Genomic DNA, 23,132 nt, shown 5'->3' with positions numbered 1-23,132 from the left:
AAGGGATCTAACGAAGAGATGCAAGGGAAGGGAACAGGCTGGGAGACATGTGGCTTGGCACATTCCAAACTTTGCTCAAGCCTTCTGGCAGCCCCCCAGTCTGTTTTATAGGCAATGGTCCTTCCACAGAGCTAGCTGGCGTCTCGTAGACATCACTCCAACTAAATGAGGCTCCTTTCTCTTGCAGGGAAACGACTTCCCTGTTCTCCGTGGCACACCATACGCCGACAGAAAGGCAGCAGACAAAATGCTTTTTGCTTCATTTCCACCCCTAAACTTTCAGGGACTGACTGCTCTACAAACGAGGTGCCTCAGCAAGCAATCTTTCAGTTGCTCCATAAACTGGCAGGGACAGCTCTAGCCTGGATAAAGCACTTCACACCTCCCCGGCGCAGCTTAACGTCCTGAAGTGATATAGTGTGGATTGCAGGCATAAAATTACTGAAGTTAAATGTTTACTCTCGAGTAACTTAGATCCCTGGAGAGCTCCATTTTTCCCCATCTTCCATAAAATTAAAAGTTCATACTTTGAAGGGAAAAGCTTACTTTGAAAAAGGTTGTTCATCTAGGTAAGGATACTGTAGCATACAATCTTACAATCTGTTGACATTATACCCTCATAAAAAACATCTTTCTGGATTCTCACCTAGGACAACAGACTTCTCTAATTCCTCAGAGGTGAATCTGGACGATCAATAAGGTTTTTGCTGCTTACTTTAATGAATGCCCATAAATAATGAAGGCAGCTTATCTGTATATGCTCCTGAGGGACTGTCATCCATCAAGCCAATAATATCTGGTCAAGCAACTTTCAGACATTAAATTACATTCTCTTTACAGAGGATTCATCAGCTTTTGTATCTTCTCCCTTGTAACAAACATGGCCACTCCCTTACCAACTCAAAGGAGTTGACAGGAAAATATTCTCCCAACTGTTCAGTATTCTTGTTAGGAGAAGAGCAGAGAAAGAAATAATGCTTTTGCACAGGCAAAAAAGCTACCTGGAAATCCCCTGGTAGCACTAAGATGCGAGGCAGCTGTGAAAAAATAGACGAGATTGATACCAAGAGCTTACAGTTAGCGAGTTTTAGGGAAAAAGCCCCTTGTTCCCCAAAGGCACTAATAAGAGACTGAAATGGAATAAGTAATGTGTTGAGATGCTGCATAAAATCATAATATTTTCGAAAAGCAAAAAGGTGTCCTCCCTTCAGGGGTGCCCTAATAGCGATATTGTGTATTTCATTTAATAAACATGCAAAATGCAGGTGCTGTTTAAATACATAGTTTGCCAAGATAAAATTAGCTTACCAAACTTGGACAAAATGCTATTATTATTTTTTATTTTCTCTTTCCCAAATCTTTACTTTCAAAAGGCACTGTTAAGAAAAAATAAAACCAAAACAAAATGAAAAAACATCCCTCCCTCCCCCCTCCCCTTGCAATTGATTTCTCAGTCTTGCAAGTTGCCTAACGAAGAAACAATTTATGGCTTCCTTTCCCAATTACCCACTTAAGGGTTCGAAGTTTAATTTCAGAGCAATCTTCACTTCAATCAAAATGCACCTGCGCAGAGCGCTGCAGATACTAGAAGACACTGGCATGCATTTTGGCATATTTCTTTAAAAATAAGAAGGAATTAAAAATACCAATTTTTATTGGTGTTTATAAATCAACTGGCAGCACTTACGCTGTAACAATACACAATAAATAGAACATTGTATTCCAATGACTAGGTTAAATCAGTAACAGTGGCGAACAGTAAACGCATAAATATTTTACTCAAAACCACTCATGCAGCCCATGGTTTGCAGCTCGTTCTACGGAAGAAAGTTGCACGCTTGTAGCTGACCTGCAATGATCCCTTCCAGCCCAAAGCCATTCTATGATCAAACCAGAATATGCTAATTCTGATATATATATTTAATCCTCCTTCCACTTGCAGAAATACTCATGGATAACATTTCATAACCCACAAAAAAAAGAAAAAAAGTGTTCCACCTTAATACACCCATGATGACGAGGCTGCCTTTGAAGTCTGCCATTATGCATTTCTCTTTCAAGTATGGTTAGCAATAATCTGTTCTTACTTTTCACATCAGCTGCTGTACTAGGTTGCTACCAGCCCTTGGAAGATGAACTGTAACTCAGAATTAGGATGCCTGAGAGGAGGTTTAGGCCACCAAATTGCAGCACGCTCTTTGAAAGTATTCTGCTTCCTGACAAAACAAAATTTTTAAAAAGTGCTAACTTTCACTGTATGCATTCAATCTGATCTGCACATGAATTCAGACTTCTGTTTGAAATCCAAATCCACTTTAAAAAGGGGAAATATGAACTGTACATCCTTCCCTGCACTATGTCACATATTCATGCCTTCCCGTCCCCTCCCTACCAGATTAGGGTGGCACTACTGATTGCATAGTGACAGCCATGCAGTGGCTGGGAACCCATAGCACAGCACCCACGGAGCAGCTGACAGCCCTCCCGTACTGCCCTCTCTGCTCACCTGGTTTGCACGAGTGGCTCACAAATCCCCATCTCTAGGAGCAAAGGGATCATGGGATGCCAAGCGTTTCTCCCTGCTTTGTAAGCCCTCCTCCTCTCTACTTGGGGAATTCAATAGTTTTAAGGAGTGGTAAATGATCCCCAGGGTTCCCAAAACACGGTTCCCAAAACAAATAAAAGTAATGCTTATCCAGGGTGGTTTCTTTCCAGCAGGGTGGTTCTGTATTATTACTCAGTGCTCAGTCTTATAAACGCTTACACCGGTCCCATCTCTCCTCCCTCTCACACATTGCAACAACTGCATGACCAAAGTGTGGAAAGACGCCCACTTTTCCTCTACAGGGGCATATAATCAAAGGTGCCCTTCCCATTTCAAGCACTTTGGAGTACTCCTTTTGACAATGGGCATCTGGACTTTACTGAATAAATCTTAGCAATTTAATAGAACTTATAAAAATATACAAATACTTGCACAAATGTAAGAATTGCTCACAATGCTTTTCCCCAGTCAGAAATGAGTTTTAAGCGTGTTGTTTAATCTCTAGTGTAGAGGAGGCAGGAAGGAAGAAGGAACATCACTTCTTGGAATAAGAATACAATTAAAATACATAAGGAAGCTGCTAATTTATCCAAACCCTCGCCTCGGTTCAGAGGCTGCTTTCCAAAGAATCATTTCATAAGAGGTTATTCTGGAAAAAATCACTAAGACTCAAAAGCAAGCTGCAGGTTTTCTTGACATTAGCTTGCTCAGCTAACAAGCTAACATTCCCTTTCAATTAATTCCCTAATTTGCCCAGGCAGTTAGCAGATATATACATCTTCATATTACCTGAGACGCCTTTCAAATTATTCCTGGGTATTTATGCTATTTAAGTCCCTGTGAGCCAGCCACCTGACGTTGTTTTTAACCACTTGTTGTCCTTTCATCTAAGTTTAACTATAACCAGGTTAAAAAAAAAAAAAAAAGACGTGCCCAACCTCCCGCTTGCATCCACACTGTTCTGAGGCTAGCGAGGGCAGCGATGAATTACCCTCAGCTCTAGGCTGGTATCTTTATATAAGAAATAATGTCAGGCTGCATTTATATCCATCACCGGCCTGACTACTGAACAGGGGGGCACCGTGAGCCAGCTGGTAGGCAGTGCCGGCTCCCAGGAGCCCATAACAGGCGTTGCAAAGGGCCAGGGAGGAAGGCTCAAGGAAAGCACATGCAGCAAACCCACTCATTGCAGGTGAGGGGGAGAGATTGGCCAACTAGAGAGGAGAAAAATGAAGAGATGAAGGGAGGCAGGGGGGATGCAGAAAGGAGTGGAGGTGATGAGATGCGATGAAGAGCCGAGCAGCCCAGGGAAGAAGGGAGCCCAGTCCAAGCTGTAGGACCACCGCAGCGTGCCCAGTGATGCCCCCATGGTTTCTATGCCTATGTGGTTGACCCAAAACACATTAATTTGGTGATGAAGTAATGTTGCATCTGCCTCATAAGGACTGTTCCATCACAGTCCTGAGATTCCTCTCAACTTTCTTGCTATGGACCGACTGTTTACTCCAAAATTAAATCCTCCCTAGCAAGTTTAAAACAAACACAGCTGCCCCTGAAGGGCTAGGTGATTTATGTCAATTAGAAACCTTGGAAATACATTTTAAAAGCAGGCAGGATCCCACAGACGCCTAGCAGCCCTCCTGCCTCTCAGCTGTGCTCCAATTTTAGCTATGAAGCAAATGCTCAAAGCTGCAGTCACCCATAGGAAGCCTAACCCACACGCTGCCCATCGAGAGACAAAAAAAATATGAAAAAAGTCAACATCCCAGGAGCATAACCAGCAGGTTTTGCCAGTTGTATGTATCATCCACAACGACGATGCCACAGCATAAACTAACCATGCAGGAAGGTACTTATTCAAAAGCTTCAAAAGTCAGTACAGGCTTCAGTTTTTGTAGGAAGTGTTTTGATCATCACTTCCCTCTCCGCCTAAGCATCCTGAGCGCAGCGTACAACTAGCATTACGTTTAGCCCAGATCCCTTCATACAAGTCTTAATAAATGTAAACCGTACACAGAAAACTCCCTGGTTTGTGCCTTCACTTTTCAGAATCGTGTTGCTCTGAGGGAAGCCAGAGGTTTGAGGAGGTACAAAACCAGAGCGCAGCAGTCGGAACAGGAACTTCTTACGCATCTTTATCAACTCACATCTTCTAGGAATGGATGTATAATACACTGCAATTTAGGTTTTACTACTGGCAAACTAATGTGCCTCAACCTGAAAACAGTCTCTCTCTTGTTTGTACAGTACATTGAGTTCATTATGTCAATTAAAATAATCCAGTCCTGTCAAGAACCTCCAAGTGCTCCTGAGCACACTAAACCCATGGTTTTGGTACAAGCTCTCAATTGTCATGGGCCAAGCTATTGACTGCTTACAGATGCAACATAGGAAAGTCTATCTCCTGCTAGTGGTAAAGGAGCAATAGGAATAGGCCATCCAAAAACAAGGCTTAAGATGTTAAATATATTGGGACTATCTGTTGGGATCCCAAGATTCAGTGGGATTTTAAGAACGTTCTCCCGAGTAATCACCTTCTCTGGCTGGGAAAGAAAGAGACCTCTCAATATGGAGAAACCCCCTCTCACTCGCTTTTAACAAAGGATACACCAAGTACCCCCAGAAAGAAAAACCCAAACCCAAGAACAAATAGCAGCAACTTATCTTCAGAGGTCTACAGATTTTCTTGGGCATCACAGTATCTCAAGGAGATTTTAATCTTTCTTCCCTTTGTCTGCTTGCCCAGCTTTCATTTTCCTTCCCATCCTGCACTATATTTCACCCTTTTATAACAGTGCACAAGGCTGGCATCCCGTCTGCTCCAGCCTGCTCTACTTGCTGGATGAAGCCACATGGCAAACAGAGCAGCTGCCTATGGGTTTAGATGAAAAGTAGCCCCAGCTTGTCCTCCGACCATACCCATTTTCCTTTCCTGTGCACAGAAACCCATCAATCATCCTGGGATAATGTGGTTTTGCTTTCAAAGTGTGCATTTGCTTCAGGGTTTGGGGTATCATCCCTCAAAGGAGGTTTTGCAGCAATGTTTTCCACAAGCCTTGCTACCATTTGAAAAAGAAATGTTCTCCTGCCCATAGGCTTTCTTACCTTTTGCTGTGTAAGTAAATTCTTAAACACAAGGATAAACAGACACTGCAGGTACGTGAGCTGCTATACCAGGCAGCGCAGGAGATATTACCCTCAGATGAATACTTTGATAAAACCAAATTGGTCTGCCCATTACAAGGATACACGTTTTGAATTACAAATTAAAACAGACAGCAAATGATCGATTTTTTTATATATATATGCATATAGAGAGAAGATATGATCAAGGTGGTCCAGAGCTCCATAAAGAATTGCTTTTCATGTAATTCTATATAGTCTCCTTTGCTCTCATTTTCCCAAACCAAGCAAACAAAACAACAACAAGGACAGCTGAATTGAATTAGTGAGCATCCAAAAATATCCAGTCCATCTTTCTTATACACACACAAGAATGTTGCTGGTTTGCCAAAGAAGCAGCAATATTTTTAATACTGCTCCCCTCAAAGAAGCTGTCTCTTGGCGGTCTGAATTACAAACTACTGTCTTTGGCAGATAAAGCAAAGAATATATGACAGTGTACAAAACTAGCAACACAGGAGTCGGTCGGCAGCCTGAGATCTGTGCTGTCCCACATCATGAAGACCTAATGTTTTTACTGTTTTTAATTCAAACCAATGGGCTGTGAAGTCAACAGGATTTTTCCAGAGTAAAATCTCTGCACTTAGCCTTTTTTTGTTTGTTTTATTTAGAAGTTAACCTCTTATTAGCTAGTCAGGAGAGTCCTGCAGGATATTTTTACTTTCCAAAAGGCTGAGATGATTTTTTTTTTTCCATGGGATTAGTGGTAGAGAAGAAAGCAGTGAAATTCTGTTATTAATAGAAGTGACTGGGGGGGAGGGAGTGAACCTACTCAGCTAACAATTTGGAAGCCATACACTGTTTACATACTTTTCTTACATCCATTATTGGTTTAACAGGAACATAGCTTTTCTCCACTGTGGTATTTTCATGCTGAGAAATGCAAGGGAAACAAAAAATCTGGAAGCACTTGAGTCATGTTGGAATCCAGATGTTAACATCAGAAGAAATGATCCTGTATGGTTTGGGGGTCCAGTGAAGACCTATTTGAAATGTTGGGCCTAGCCACTTCATTATAACAAAAATGGATCTGAGTCTCGAAAACCTTCAGGAATCCTAGCCATTGTGAACTCTTCTGTGAGCCAGAGCAGCGGGTGTTTAGGCTATATACGGAGTGTTTACAGAGCAAAAATCCTTTTTAGCAACTTCAAAGGGCACTAGACATCACTTAGAGGTGGTTTAAACTGGAGGAAATCCATGCGTGAAGAAGGGAGAACTTTGGCTGGCTACGGTCACGGGACTTCCCTCTTGCAGGAGGAGACTAAAATAGCACCACCTTGACAAGTAACTGCAATGCCACACATTCGGAGATGCCTCCCCACAGATAACACACACAAACACAAATGAATTAAGAAAGAGCCTTTGTTGTTCCTGTACTCTGATCATTTCTGTTTTTAAATGCCTGGGCGGTGTTTGGAAACTATGGGCGAAAGGTAACTTGGTAGAGTGACAAATGGATTTGGACTTTGAGGTAGGGCAGGGCAGGGCATTAAATTAAAGCTGAGCGGTATCTTCCTGCTGTATGAATGGGGTTAGGCTTGGGGAGGGAAGAAAACAACTACATTGGCTTTTTTTTTTTTTTTTTTTTAACCAACCATTGCATCTTTCTTCTTGTTCTGTTGTTCTGCCCAAATGAACAATTAAAAACCAGACGGAAGCCATAAAAAGCGAGTTAGGTGCCTCAGCAGGAAAGGTAAAACAATGGCCAGTGCTCAGAAGCCTCCCCTCCAACAAATTAGCCACGTTTATAGTTTCGAAGGTCTCCTCAAGCCAATCCTGCTGGCAGGGCTGTTTGCCAAACCTGGGGAAGGAAGATCAAAGGAGACCAGTGCCTGAAGAGAGGGGAGCTCTCAGGGAGCTCTGAAATGTTGCCCCGTGCCTCAACAGAGACAGCTGGAGGACTGGGAGCACCAGGACAGCAAAAGGGCACCAACATCACCTGATAAAAAGGCCTTGAGCAAGCCAGATCCATCTGAAATACCAGGATCCTTGGTAAGGGAGATGTATCTCGAGCTCCCTTTTTGCCCAGTTTAAGTGCAAAAGATAATTTTACACTCTTAGACCCAGTGAATTAGCGGCAGGCTTTGGAAGGACTCACTTCAGACAGCTCAAATGAGACTCAAAGGGAAACTTCAGAGGTGATGACCCCATCAGACCTTCTGGGCTACCTGTAGCAGACCCCGGGGGCTGACACCCCAGTAAGCCCTGTTTTCAGAGATCCTGCCTTGGGGGACTATACAGACAGAGGAACCAAAACTCCACACCTTAACCAGTGAGAGCCTGTGAGGAAGACGGGATGCAGATGATTCAGGAAACAGTTTCCTTTTAAAAACAACAGGTCAAAGTGGGGAAGCTGGGGAGGGACCCTTTGTCAGGGTGTGTGCTAATAGGACAAGGGGGAGTGGTTTTACACTAAACAGGGCAGATTTAGATTAGATATTCAGAAGTTCTTTACTCAGAGGGCGGTGAGGCACTGGCACAGGTTACCCAGAGAAGCTGTGGATGCCCCATCCCTGGAGGTGTTCATGGGCAGGTTGGATGGGGCTTTGGGCAACCTGGTCTGGTGGGAGGTGTCCCTGCCAATGGCAGGGGGGTTGGAACTGGATGGTCTTTAGAGGTCTCTTCCAACCCAAACCTTTCTTTGACTCTAAGAAATAAATCTGCCTGCAATCGTGAGTCAGAGCCCTTAAAGTATAGGCCTCTAGTTTTGGAAAAGTGCCTTTCTGTGCTAAATGACTAAAGATATTAGCTTCATATATATATATATATATATATATATGCATATCACTAGTCAGTGCATAATTAATTATAATCAAACACATGCAATGCAGCTCTGGAAGGCTTCCATGTGAATCAAAATTGGAAAGGCTAAGGATACTTATTTAAGAAAGAAAATGAATAAAATTAAATCTCAACCAATACAGAGCAAGCACATTGACTTGGTCTGTAAAAATATGCGAACCAATAAAAGAAAATATATTCTGAAAAGAAAACACAGTGTGTAAGTGACTGACCCTGTCACCAAGGCCAGCATATCAGCACAACTCAGACAGAGACAGGACATGTAGTGGCTAGAAGAAAACCCTATACTATAACAGCAGAAATTGAACCAAGCACAAACCTAGTTAGGGGATTGGAACTTGCACACCTCCGAGGCTCTGGACAAGCTCTTTCTTCAAGCAGTAGTTGGAGTGGTACCACATCACCACTTCCCACAACACTTGTTACCCTCACCCAATACAGCAGTGGTGAGGGGGGCATTCAGAAGCCCTTTTCCCCACAAGGTTATTCATTTGTCTGTCAAATAAATGATCTTCTACTGCAATTCGTTGTAAGCACCGTGGTTGAAGAGTCATCCAGGTCAGTTCAAACCACTCTTGGTGGCTGCAGACCTGGCACTGAAGGGAGGAGGACAGCTCTGGCATCCTGCTCTGCCAGCTCTGCTTGGCCACACCGATATCCTCTAGCAGCAAGGCTGCTTATGGAGAGGACACAGGGCTTTTACCTCGTGAGCACACCATTTCCTGCTGCATAATGCGGAGTATCACATCTTTTTATCTAAGTAAAAAAATACAGTGCTCTGTGAGACTAAACATAGGTGGACAACTGCACTGATATGGAGGGAAAATTCCTTTGTAAGTACTGCAGATATAGAAATTGTTGCTGTCCTATACATTTTCCAGTTTTGCCTTCTGTCCAAAGCCTGAGACCGTCTTTAGGACTGTCTTCATCACACACATTGGACAACTTAGCTGTTGCAGACTTGCAGCCCCTCCATACAAATTCAGGGAAGGCAGAAGTCAAGATTATTTTCACCTTAAATAGCGTATCCCATTCTCTGCTTTATCATGAGTATAAAAACGTGAAATATAACATGGTCTCAAAAAGTCAATTGCACAGAGCTCCCCAAGCATAGCAGGGAAAAGGCTAATGTTAGAGAAGAATAATTTGTTTACTACATGTATTTGGTAAAGCTTCCCCAGCACTTGCATGCAGTACTTTTAAGGAGAGGATTACAAACAGAGTGCTTCTGCAGCACTTTGCCAGCTTCGGCTTCAGCCTGAATATTCAAACTTTAAAGCAGCCTGTTTGTGGCCAAGTTTGGTTCCATGTAAAAAAAAAAAAAAAAAAAAAAAATTAATAAATAAATAAATAGGAGAGAGAAAGAGATAATCACACAGACCAGCTTTGTGATGTGAACCTGAAACACAAGCAAACAGCCTGCTTGTTTTTCAATTGAAACACAGTAGAAGAGATGCAGGTCCTTGCTTAGCTGCGCTATTTGTTGCTGAAACCGACATGCTGGAGAGCATCTTTCCTAAAATTACGTAGCAACAGTGTGGAAACAGCTATCTCGGTGACCCAACTAACATCTCTTTATCAGCTGAGAAAAACAGGCACTTGTAGAATGCAATTAATCTTCTCCTGGGTGGAGAGCTAAAGCAGTGTGCTAGATCACACTCCACAAGTGCCCATTTTTCTCTATTGACTGTGAAGGAAGTCTGAATTTTTCACCTTCTACTGCATTTGTATTTTCACCAAGAAGCATTTCACTGATGGAGAGGGATAACAAAAAAAAAAAAAAAAAAAAAAAAAAAAAAAAAAAAAAAAAAGGAAAGAAAGAAAAGATAAGCAAATCTCTCAGTTATCAAGAAATTGGAACATTCCTGTAAAAGAACACATTAGATTGGCAAGATTGAGGAGACTCAAAATGAAAAAGCACAAATAGGCAGCAACAATGACAAAAGAGTAGCTTGACAGTTTATTGACTGAGAATGGCTTTCACATCAGGAACAAAAGAATAAACATCATTTTTTGAGTGCCAGATATGAAGCATGCACTAATATAAGTAACTACACAGATGGCTGGCTCTAGAGCAGACCTTCCAGATAACTGTAGGGTAGCATAACAGTTGTGAACTATACAATGCCTTTTAAGTAATTTACATGCTTCTATTTCTGCATTCTGTACTCCACAGACAGAAAATTCAATTAATTTTCTCCCTGACTGTGTAATATTGGCATATCGTAATGCCAAATTTCAGCTTGCATGCCTCTCACCAGAAAGAAGTAGGCTCGCAACAAGGGAACAGGGACATCAGCAAGAGAATCAGGTAGGATAAGCTCTTTACATACAAAAACATTGTAAAATCAAATCTACTTATTTATCCATATTCAGGCAGAAAAGGATGGGGATAAAGAACCCTGACACGTAAACTCTGCCGACTATCCTAGGTTTAACATTCTCTAAAGCCTGTAGGACTGAAGTAAGAGCTGTAATTCTGAGGCGACACCAGAACTGCTGTCAGGATATGACTGCAACGCAGGTGAACACCATCTCCAAGTTGCTGAGGTTAAAGCTCAGTTGAATACAAGCTACAGCAGAGCAGTGGCAAATGCTCCCAGGCACATACCAGTGTGAGAGCTTGCTTACTCTATCCTGTATTTCAGGGCACCCACTTTTTTCTGGCATTACTGGGATTTGAACAAGGTTCCCTAATTTTTCAAAGCAGTTGGCAGCATCCAGCTCCTCAGATTGACCTGTGCACCCCTTGTGAACACAGGCATTGAACTTCCTTACGGCCTAACAGGCTTGAGGTGCTGCTCTCAGCCTTTCTTTTGCTATAATTCTCTGTCCCGTATCTTATGGCAATATTTCTACTTCATGTAAATGCATGTAGCCAGAGGCTGGTGAGGAAGAGGGAAGGAGGGAATTTCACACATCACTAAGAATAACACGAATGCCGTGGCAACACTCAAAAATGGGAGAAGAATATTTAGAAGCGTGACAAAGGGACTGGCTACAGCTGGACGAAAGAGTTAAGAAAAGCAAATTGTGTTTTTGCATGATATGCAATTGGTCAGTTCAACACATGGAAGGACAGTGCTTTATAACAGAAAAAAAAAAATATATATATATATATATAAAAGCAGGAACGGTACGGAAGTAGGAATAAGATGAACAAGAATTCATTTGGGCATTTCAAAACAGTAATATTTCTGCTGGGTAAGGCATGACTAAGTGCAACTTTCTAGAAGCTATGCTGGCTGACAGCCACAAATGAAAACTATTTTTTGTATTTAGGACAGCAAAGAGATTGCAATTGTCTTCCATTTGAAGATGCTACATGCCATTTCATGTAGTATGCCATAAGAGAAGCAAGGCTTACAAGGTGATAAAATCAGTTTTGTCTATCCAAATTACATCATTAGAGGAGTAAGAAGCCACAGAGCTCTAAACCTTCCCTGAGGGGTGTGACTTTGGTGGAACCTGAACTCAAAATCTTATCCACGGTCCTCCAGGCATTTGCTCTGCATAAAGATCTTTAGATGATGGTCACCGCCAGTGCTGTTACTATAGCTTCTACAGGCACTGTTCTCTATCCAGGGTGCTCACGCATTCTCTTCCAATATACAGCACCTTGGAAAGTCAGTAATTCTTTTGACAGAGGCCACCACAGGTTAGAGGATAAGCAAGACTTCCACTGGATTTCCATGAGGTCCCACCTTTCTTTGCATTACTCAAAACTTTACCTTCTTACAAAGTGCCATCAAGTGGCATATAGTCCTTTTAATGAAGAGCAAAACACACTGATGGCCCGTGACTGAGACTAATTCACTTCCAGAGTTAGCTGCACTTAATTTTAATATAAACCATTTTGCAGCAAGACTCAAGGGACTGAAATCGCATAGAGGGAAAGTTTTCCTTTTACAGCTTGCTGCTGCTTTTTGGCAGTTCTGAACAAAGAGCCATCTTTAAACAGAGGAGCTCTGAGAGCATCTTTAAGCAGGCTCTTTCATTCCTGTTCTGAACCTGAACAATAGGAAGCACGATAAAAGCAACTTCTAGTCACAATAAATACATTGTTCCTGTTTAATTAGTGTTTTGCCAATACAATTGGTGGGTAAGAGGTCAGAGGAACTGAAAATTGTATACTATACAGATCATGCTGTCAGGTAGCACATTAAAAATATTAAAAATGTTTTCCATGACTGTTCCACAACACACCCGGAGATTGGACTAGCAGAATAGCACGTGCACCAACCAATTCTTTATAAGTGGGAAGCTGAACCCTGTAATCTCTTTATCATCCTGTCACTGAGTTAATGGTCATTACCATGAACAGATTCTTATTTTATCAAGCAAGCCAAGGCATCACTGGTGCTTTTCATATGATAATAATGATGTTTTACACCACAATTAAACAAGCACAATTTTTTCAGCTTTACCACAAGCTTAGCTGCAACCTTGCAACTTGCAAACACCACCTTAAAAGTCTTATCACAGACGCTCCTGCAGCACACTATTCTGTTTATGACCAAACCTCTCTTTCTCTCTCTCTCTCTCATTCCCTCTCCTCCAAATACAATACAAAAAGATTAGAGGTGGAAACAATAGAGGAAAGTCTCAGCTGTGAAAAAACCTTTCCTACATAACGCAACAACCATCCAGAGCAGAGGCACGGAGCTTAACAAAGAGCTTAACATGTGTTTTCATTCAAGATTACCAAAATTCCAACGAATGCTGCTTTTCTTTATCAGCACTAAAAATATTCTAACAAACATCCTCATGTCAACAGTTAAATATTTTCAAAACAAAATTTCCCATTGAGCTTTGTTTGTTATCAGCGAGAAGTAGTTTTGCAATATGTTGTTTGCAACTCCTCTCCCCCCAAACAGCAATCACTACCATTGCTAATTTCTTCAATTTCTGGAAATATTTTACTTCTCCAAACAAGCACGGAAATCAGTTTTCATCCAAGTATGTGACAAACTCAAGAGTTAGATTTAAAGTGTTGTTTTGCTTTAAGATATCCATGTGCATCTGAATTGGGTGGTAGTGGTGGTTTTGTTTTGTTTTCAAAGGATGATTCTAAACTTATCACCACATAAAAAAATAAATCAAGAACTGGACTGCAGCTAAGTGTGAGCACATGTACAACAGGACAGAGCCTGTGCAGTACAGTGTTGATCTTGGACCCTAGAAGGAATTTTAGTAATGTTCAGTGATCTTCAGAGGCGACTCCCCCAACCCCGTGATTTTCTGTGTTATCTCGGGACACCTCACGTACAGCAAAATGAAAAAAAAGAAATAGCTGAGTCTCTCAAGTCCACTTCTGCAATACGTTCCAGATAAGAGCTGCTGTTCCCTTTTTTTAAACTGGCAAAATCTAAAGAAGTGGGGGATGGGTCAGAGAGTACAGGGAAGAAACAGCTTCCCTCAGAGAACGATGCCAAGCTCAAGTTCACTGCACTGTAGTGCTCTCCCAGGACAGAAAACCCATTCACTACCTAAATCCATTAAATATGGGAGCTGATGAGAGCACTGGAAAAAAAATAGGCTGTGACTGCTGCCAACAGTCCCTGTGTGCCTTGGTGTCTCCTCCTGAGGTGGGCACACCGAAGGGGTGGTCACAGACTGTGGGCTACCCATTGTCGGTCTACATGAACATGGCTGCCACATCCACTCCGGGCCAAAACCAAACTTGCGATCAAGGGGGAAGGGCTCTTTGGTTCGGAGCCATTTTCCACAGTCATCCTTCTTTCCAAAACCGCTTTTAATTGGTATGAAATGAGGCATTGCCAGCCGGCAAGATGCAACATTAATATCCCGTATGGTAATCTACGTATAAAAGGAGAAGTTGAAGTCCAGATTTTAAAGTATGATTAATGATCTCTGTGTGCACAGTTTCAGTTACTCTCAAGAAATGCTGAGTTCAGCTTCTGGAGGAAATAAAATAAATAAATAAATAAATACGTCTCCTTTAACAACTCTTAAGCTAAACCAGCTTTGGGTTGAGGTACCCAAATCCCTGGCTGTTCTGGGATGGTTGCCATGAGGCCCTCTGGAGAACCACCTTGGGAAATGAATTAACCCACAATACATCACATATTAAAAAGTAAAACCCCATAGTCCTTGCTGCAGATTGCTCTATGGTCTTTGCTCAGCCAGCATCTATGGGTGGGGTAAGTATACATTTATAGAAGGGGGGGGGAAGTAAAAAAAAAAAGAAAAAAAAAATCTTTCCTGAGGGAAGGAGATGGGTGAGTTTCCATGAGGTAAGCAAGGGTGTGAACTCGCTCTGGAGCCAGAGGCAAGCTACAACTGCCCTTGTGTGTACTCTTCCCCTACAGTAAACACGAGGTATCCGACCGGGATGGCGGGTACCATCGGCCAGCTGCTGCACCTCGACTCCTGCCTTCACCTACCCCGACAGCTCGGAGCCTGCGTTTACACCCAAAACACAGACATGGCCCGGGCCTCGCCAGCTAACGAGTGTTCTGCGGTGTTGTGCCTTGCCCCAGCAGGCCCTTCCGCAGGACAAGAGGCCAGCTGCCCAGGCATGGACGGCATGTGGGAGCTGATTTGCCCTCGGTGGCTGTCAGGAACGGGGTCCATTGCTTACATACCAGCCAAACCTTGTTCACTTCAAGCCATGGCAGCTGCAGTTTGGTCTGAAATGCGGCCCAAACCTCTGCTTCCCAAATCTGAGACCATCAGCTGCTCCTTAGTGAGCCATCAACCAGGCCCCCAGCTGGATCATCCAAGCTGGCTACTACCCTGTTTGAACACGTCCAACAAGGTAGCTGCCTGCCAAGAACTGTTCAGTGGTACCCAAGTGTCCACTTGGGCACAGGGCTAACCTCCACTGAAGGGCTAGGGGACCTGAGAGAGCTGATAAGCACCTTGGCTGAGCACGTAGAAGGGACAGAGGTAAAGACCAGGTCCTTTTCCATAAAAAGCCAATGGAAAGACTGGCTGAAAAGATCATATAGACAGCTTTATGAATCTCTGTTCAAAGGCTATCCTGCTGAAAGTGGATTTATGGGAACATCTGACAGCTAAGAACAGATGTTTGAGCCCACTGTGCTTCAAGTCTCCCCTTTACTGACACCTAATATGCCCCCCAAATTGAATTCTCTATGTGGGGGCCTTATGGGATAGGTACCCTGGTTCAGCCTCTTGTGGAGATGTTCCTACACAAAAGATACTGACAGCAAGAAGCAAACAGGTCACCTCCTCTGTCCTGACACTGCTTAAGTGCCAGACAACAGTAAAAAGAGATGCTTCTTCTGTCTTAATATTTAACCGCTTTTAGACCTTTGATGTGTTTATGGCTCAGCCTAAGACGCCTGACAGGAATCAGTCTGTGCACTATGTGCAGGAGACCTACTCAGCACAACCTAATTTTACACGTGACACAAAACACAGCCGCCTATCCATACCCACACAAGATACATATTCAGAATAATAATAATAAAAAGCAATAGTTCATGTGCTTTATGCTAACCAAAGAAGCAAATCAAATGACACTGGCAAGCTATGCTCTTCAGTTCTATTAAGAGCTTCCATGCAGCAAATGTCTTAGGTGCCTACTGAATTCTTTCTTCTACAGTATTCTGTTAAATTCTTACTTTGAAAATAAAGAAAATAGTAATATTACACTAGCTGTTTCCTGGCACTCCTCAAGAACCTTCATCACAGCTACAATACCTATAGTGCAGTTATCCACCAAAGAGAAACCTAATTCTCTGGAATTACTACTGCAGCCTTAAAGTGCCTATGCTGCCAAAGCAGTCAGGAAGCTAATAGATTTGTTTATGGACTAGACAAAGCTTAATTAAATGAGGCAGCTCTGAAGAACAGTAAATCTTCTCTCCTCCTGCCTTTCCCTCCCCCTTCTTTTTCCTAGAGTATCTTTCTCCTAGTGGCTTTCCTCTTCCTAATAATCCCATCACAAATGACAGATATGTTATCAGTCATCACTGGGATTTGACACATTCTTAATACCTGTCATGACAGCTCTGAAGTCTGCATGCTACCCCATTGTATTCCAAGGCATTTGCAGGAGGTAATGGACACATCAAATCTCAGTCAACGGCTCTGCTTTATTGGACTGCTGTTTGCCATACAGAAGCAGATGCTTAAAAAAAGCTAATCTGTGATTATTCAAAATTACATGCTGAATAAGTAAATATAAAACATTACAAATAGCTTTTGTACTCTCTATGCCTACCTTCATCTCAAGATAGCTTGGCCACATTGTAGAATTTATTATCATATATTTATTGATTAGAATGCTTTTATATATATAAAAAAGGTATTTGTATTGGTAACAGTGAAAAATGTTAACAAATAAAGGTCTTTATTGAAAGGATTAAAGAATTATGCTGGTAACATGGGAATATATTGCTGTGCCTATGCAGTCTCTGGTTCCTCAGCCCTCTGCTTTTTATTTGAGTGGAGAACCTGATGCAAAAGCAAGCTGCAAGTCAAGGCTAGAAGCAGAGTTAACGTCATAGACAAATATAAGAATTTACATGAAAACAATGGGTTTGTGAAGTGTGTCATTTGAAGTAGCTGTCGATATAAAGTCCTTACGAGTCCATTCCTAATGTCATCTGATTTTTATGGACCTCTTAATACAGGTAGCTTTTTTTTCTTTAATTTGTTGTTGTTGTTGTTTAAGCCCCCAAAAGAGCCATGATGGATACGGCACTCCACAGAACAAAGTCAATATTCTAAACAGATATATTTTTTTATTTTTTTATTTTTTTTTTTCTGACTCTGGTCATTTGTGTGCCATACAGTTTAGGCACAAAAATAAAATAACTTCTTCCTGTGACATTTATTTGGAGACAAACTTAAAGACTTTCTCATTTTAGCTGAGCTGCTGTAAAACATCATATAGCCAGTCCCTGCCAGCAGCATATATAAACTGTAAGACAGCAGCATGCCTTGTCATTAGTAAATGCAATAGCTTATTGTTCTCGATGCATTTACAGTTTTGCACAAAAGCAGGGGAAAAAAACTGCAACAAAAACAAAAACCCACACAGACTAGAGACAATGCTGCCCTGTGCACACAAGTAACTTAAGGCCCTTTCAGCGAGGCAATAAAGCTAAAGCAGAGCTGCGAGTAGCATGCTGGAGTCAAAAGGAAGTGTCCTGCTGACATCAATGAGCTTTGGAGGTTTGGAGTCAGTAAGACAGGCAGAACACGTTTAGCAACCTAAATGACTGCACATCCTTTGGACACAATTGTTAACCAATACTAGGGGTATCAAAAGATTTTCATTTTCAAGGAATTGATGAGCAAATTGTTTTTTGTTGTATTTTTTTTTGTTTGGTTGTTTTCTCTTTTGTTTACAAACAGCACAATTGAGAACCACAAGAGTAGGTCTTGCACCTGAAAGCACTGGGGAGCAAACTGATGGCATCTGGGGACTGTGGGGGCTCATTCTCAGGACATGCCTTGACAGCACTGTAACTCCTGGTCAAAGGATCTCAAACCCTCTAATAACGGCATGGGTCAAGTATAAACTCACCCTGCCAGTCGAAGTACTTACAGGAAAGCTGAAAGGCTAAACTTGTATCAGCAGGCTTCCTACCAGATCAGATATTGCCTGTTCTTGAGCAGCCAACATAAAAACGTACCACCAACACTGCTGGTATCACATCTCCTGATCACAACCTGGTGCCAGGGCCTGCTCCAGATCCCATTTGCGCTGCTGGCTGATGCTGGGCTGCACTTGCCCATGGAAGCAGGCCCCATCGAGAAGTCTTCCCAGGAAATATTGCGAGCTGGCTGCACTCCAAGGAGCATTACAGCTTCTCCTGCTGTCTGCACGTCCAGTTATTCCTTTCATATCCACCCTCAGCTGTAAGCAAATCAACGTGCCAATCCCTTGGGACACATGGCTTAGCTTATACTTAAGACTTGCCATTCGGGTTTGTGCTTTGGACATTGATTTCTATTGTCTCAGCTATCACTCAACAAAAGGGCATTTAATTGCTGTCTCATTTAGTCCAGGGGGAGGGGGCGAACAACTTTTACCAGCCCTCTGATTGATGGCAGCCATTAGCACCTTCCAGCACAAAGCGGACTTATTAGAGGCCCCATTTACATGTGAAGTTCATTGCCACACAAGTGAAGCAGAGCTGCAGCTACGCTGGCTTTAACAACTTGAGAGACAAAATCTTCACATGAAATGAGTCTGCAAAAACGCTTATGCTAGCCGCCGATTTAAAGGGAAAACTTGGAAGATAATGAAGTTTGAGGAAAGCTTCTGGAGTGAAATAAAAAAAAAGGGAGAGAAAGAAAATTTAGGAGAAAAGCTTACCCAGTTTTTGTTTCTCTTTTTAAGCACTACCATGTAGTTGCTTAAAGGGTTGTAAACCAGCAACCAACCTGATTTATACGTATTTACACAAGATAACTCCAGGAAGCACTTCATATCCCCCATGCATCAAAGTTTATAATTGCATACCATGAAAGGCACTGCTGAAGAATTCCATAAACTATTTTGCCCCCTTATGTAAGCATTTTCTATTTTCTTTGTGATGGAGGAATGAACAAAATTAATATCCACATTTAATATCCTACATGTTCTGTAGAGCAATGAGCCACATACTCTGGTGTTCTAACCAAACTGCTGACCGTGTATTTTTAGTACTCGGCTCATTTTATTAAAAAGCACAAGGATGCTAATTTTCCTTTCAAAGGAACAGACCTCAAGAAACAACTAGATCAGTGAAGTCTTCTTGAAAAGGAAATACTACCTTTAATCAGCACAGTTTTGAGCAACTCGCTGTAATTTCAGTAGGAGTCTAATGCAGACTTTGAAAGTTTTAATAACACAAGTTATCAAAACGTTTAATCAATGCAAAATCTAAGACCAAACCTATTTTGAACATCAACATTCCCAGTCCAACGCACAAACACGCCGCAGCACCACGAATTATCAGACACACCTCGGTGCATTTTTTGAAGAATTTACCATCCAGGAGGCGGATCACTGAAGGCTGACTGCACAGGGAGACGACGCAGAGACAAACACGCGAGCACTTGTGGTGTCTCAGTTGTGGGAGCGCTAATCCCAGTCTGGCACGGAGGCTTTCTGCAACCATGCTAGCTATACCCGCAAAAAAGCGCTTCTGGCTAGTCTCAGAAGATATCCTGTGTTATTCATGTAATTGATTTAAGATTCCATAGTGAAATTACAAAAACTACTCTGCTATTACTCCCTTTCAGCAAGTCCACCCTTATGTTCGCATCCTCCGCAGGACATTCCTTCGTGATACTCATCTTCCCCCATGCATATTTCTAAATAAGCTTAAATATAGTAGCTGTTTTCGTGCTTTTTTCTGCATTTTGAAAAATCATGGTCTTAGGTATCTAAATGAATGTGCGTAGGAGGGAATGTACTTTTTTTGTTTTAAAACAGCTGTCTTCATTGTTATTCATTCTGCAGCTCACATGCATGTAAAACTATATTTTGATCCCTCCCCTTCCCAGTAGTTTTCAAGGGGAAGTAAAAACTTAATACACAGAAGCTGAGTGTAAAAAACAGCAACAAAGAAAAACCTCCCAAACTGGCATGCAGCCAGTTACTAGCTAAATGCTATTATACACTTGGTTTTCTTAACTTGGTTCCTTGTAAATTTTATTTTCCTCTCCCATTGTGTCATTTCTCTTCAGTGTCATACAGGAGACACACATTTCTCTTTCTGGAAAGGCTGAGTGCTATCTTCCAAAAAGCACAGTCTATGGATAATTATTACCAGCAGTAAAAGGCTGAGATTTAAGCTGCAGAGGTAATTCCAGAGAAATTCTTCGCATTTCCCTCCAAACTCACACCAGACTGGAACGAGCACTCCAGACAGTGCCACTTCCAGGAACGTCGCCAGCACCAAGCAAGATGTCTAAATGGTTTTAAACTGATTTACGGCTAAAGAACAGACCAAGAGCCATGGTTGAGCAACCCCTCTGTCAATCTTAACTCCAGGTCTCTTTGGATGCTCAATTAAAGAAAATTCTTAGCTGGAGGAAGGGGTTTTACAAGCCAATTTCTGAGAATCCTGTCAAGACAACACGTGCTAATCAAGGTGAACAGGTCCTGGAAAAGATCTGGATCGAATCTCTCTGATTGTCCTCAGAGATGCAGTCAGACCTGAACACCTTCGACATTCAGTTCAATCACACATCTGCTCAGCATCCCAGTGGGAGTCTCAGAACCTAAGTGCAAAATTAGGGCAAGCACTAGCACGGCAGTCAGCTGGAGCATCTTGCTGGCGGAGGCACAAACCTGCTCTCCTAACAGGCACACCAGCTATAAATAGGTTTATGAATACAGAACCTCTGCCAAGCTGCTCTTTCTTTCTTTTCTTTTTTTTTTTTTTTTTTTTTTTCTTCACTAATTTTAATGCCTCTTGCAAGATTGGCTCCTAGAAGTTTTATCTCCATTAGTAGTAATAAACGTTTATTATATGCTCCAGCAACATTTGAAAGTTTTGATGAATAGCTAGAAATTTATCGAGAAAATAGAATGATAGTATCCCATTTTAAAATACAAATAGATCAAACAAACAAACAAAAAAAAGCAAGCTTACCTAAAAACAAAAATATCACATGAGAATCGTGTGCACACCACAGCTTGGGAGAGAAGAGCTGACTTCTGCTGGAACTTCGGGATGAGACGAGGTGGTGTCAGGGTTTAATCTTTCTCAGCTGTGCTCCAGAGGGTACCAGGTAAGCCGCAAAGTTGTGCCCAGAGCTTATCCCCCTCTGTCTTCTCACCTGGAACAACAGAACATGTCAGAAACCTCAGCACCATAGTGAGGCACGTTTCGGCTTCAAGACACAGTGATGAGTGTTCATGTTGTCTGCTAGAGATTCAGTACAGCCTTATGAAAGGGGAAACCCATTAAAGCTGCCATCGTCAACAAGCGTGGTTCTTTGCCTTTCTCAAGTGCAGGTGCCCTCTCAACTTAAGACATCTTGGGGCAATGCAAAGCCTTAGGAAGCTATTTACAAAGCATCCTTACTCTGCCTTCGAAGGGCCACTTTGTAGAAGATAATGATAGGCCCATAAGAAACCTATTCAAGCCTCACCTGTGGCAAGAAGACTTTATGGTAAGAATTTGACTGTGAGCTGCCAATGCTTGGCTGACCAAATAAACCAGTGCTACTTTCAAATGGAGACATTAACCAAAGACCTAAATTACATTGTACTTTTATCTGCTATCACTCTCTTGCAGCCTCCTTCTTCCCTTTTCCCTTCCAACCCTTAGATAGTTCACCACCCATTTATAAGGATGGATGCCTAAATTAAGCTCTTTATTAAGGCCCAAAGCAATGTCACCTTGCAGTTTCCCTTCACTTCAGAAATTAACTTCTAGGAGCATATTCTTGAAAAGACTACACCTGTACTTATTTCAACTTTCTGGGGAATAATTGAGTATGGAAAGTAAGATTTAGCCTGATGAAATTTTTATTTCCATCTAAAAATAAAATGGAATGGATAGTAAAGATTTTTTTTCCCCAGCCTTCCTCCTTTATTTTCTTCTGAAAGGTGAAGACAAAAGAGACATATTACAATTCAATTTTTTCCCTATCAGAAATTCCAAGAAACTCACCATCATCTACTTAAGTTTTGAGCTATGTAGAGCAGACTGCTAAATACTTTATATGTTCTGAGCAACCTGACCTCACTGGCCCTGCTCTGAGCAGGGTGTTGGACTAGATGACCTCCAGTGCTCCTTTCCGACTTAAGTTATCCTGTGATTTTTTCCAGCATGAACAAAGACCAGTTTGTACCTCTCAGAAATTCAAGCAAAACTTTTTTTTTTTTTTTTTTTTTTTTTAATATAATATATGTATATTTACAGTCTTTTTTAAACTATATGCATCTTCTCTGACATGGGAGTCTTTCAATAGTCCAACTCTACGAGAGCTTTACATGTGAAAACTCTTAAGAAAGTATTTTTTGAATCTTAAATTAGCAGAAGTTATCTTCTCACGTGCCATAAACTCAAATGATTTAACACATTTAGGGAAAATTAGCATAGTAAGAAAACTAAGAACATATTCTGTGTTCTCACTTAGGCAATAATGAGGAAGAGCTTGAGGGGAAAAAGTGGTAGTATTGACTGTAGAAGAAGGACTGCCAAGTTCACAGTAATATGTTTTCTATCTGCGATTCTGAAATCAGGACGCCGTTTTTAAAATCAGACTGAGCCCCAGTGTGATCTTCAGCTGTCACTGCTGCTTACAGCAGAGCAGCAGGATCCCTAGCAGGCTGCACACCCCTCTCCCTGCCAGCACGGTCCTCCCGTAACACCTTCTCCCTCTGCCACGGCACTGGGGCATGCAAAGCCTGCATCTCTCGCACCTCTGGCCAGCTCCACCATGTGCACGAGCTGAACCATGTAACTGGTTGGCAGAGTCCTGAGCAGTTAAAAGATGACTTTTCAAAGAGACCTGCACAAGGCAATGAAAAAAAGTTCCACTTCTCCATGTACTGGCTCTCATTAGAGAGGAATAAAGACATAATTTAATAGATGGGATATCCAGGGAACAAAGTGCAAGAATTCCAGTCCAAAGACATCATAAAGACAAAACA

General features: G+C 41.9%; 1 protein-coding gene across 7 annotated transcripts in view; it reads right to left on the bottom strand.

The window, feature by feature from the left end:
- The window catches only part of PLXNB2 (plexin B2), a 255,716-nt gene that overhangs the window by 153,747 nt on the left and 78,837 nt on the right, over positions 1-23,132 (bottom strand). For all 7 annotated transcript variants that reach the window (XM_082769643.1, XM_082769638.1, XM_082769645.1 and 4 more), the window contains one exon: positions 21,121-21,307. The gene's annotated coding sequence lies outside the window, so the exon portion shown is untranslated. The remainder of the gene's footprint in view (positions 1-21,120; positions 21,308-23,132) is intronic.

This window comes from Aythya marila (assembly GCF_965140915.1).
Source record: "Aythya marila genome assembly, chromosome: 1".
Classification (NCBI taxonomy): Eukaryota; Metazoa; Chordata; class Aves; order Anseriformes; family Anatidae; genus Aythya; species Aythya marila.
This window is presented reverse-complemented; position numbering and strand designations above follow the sequence as displayed.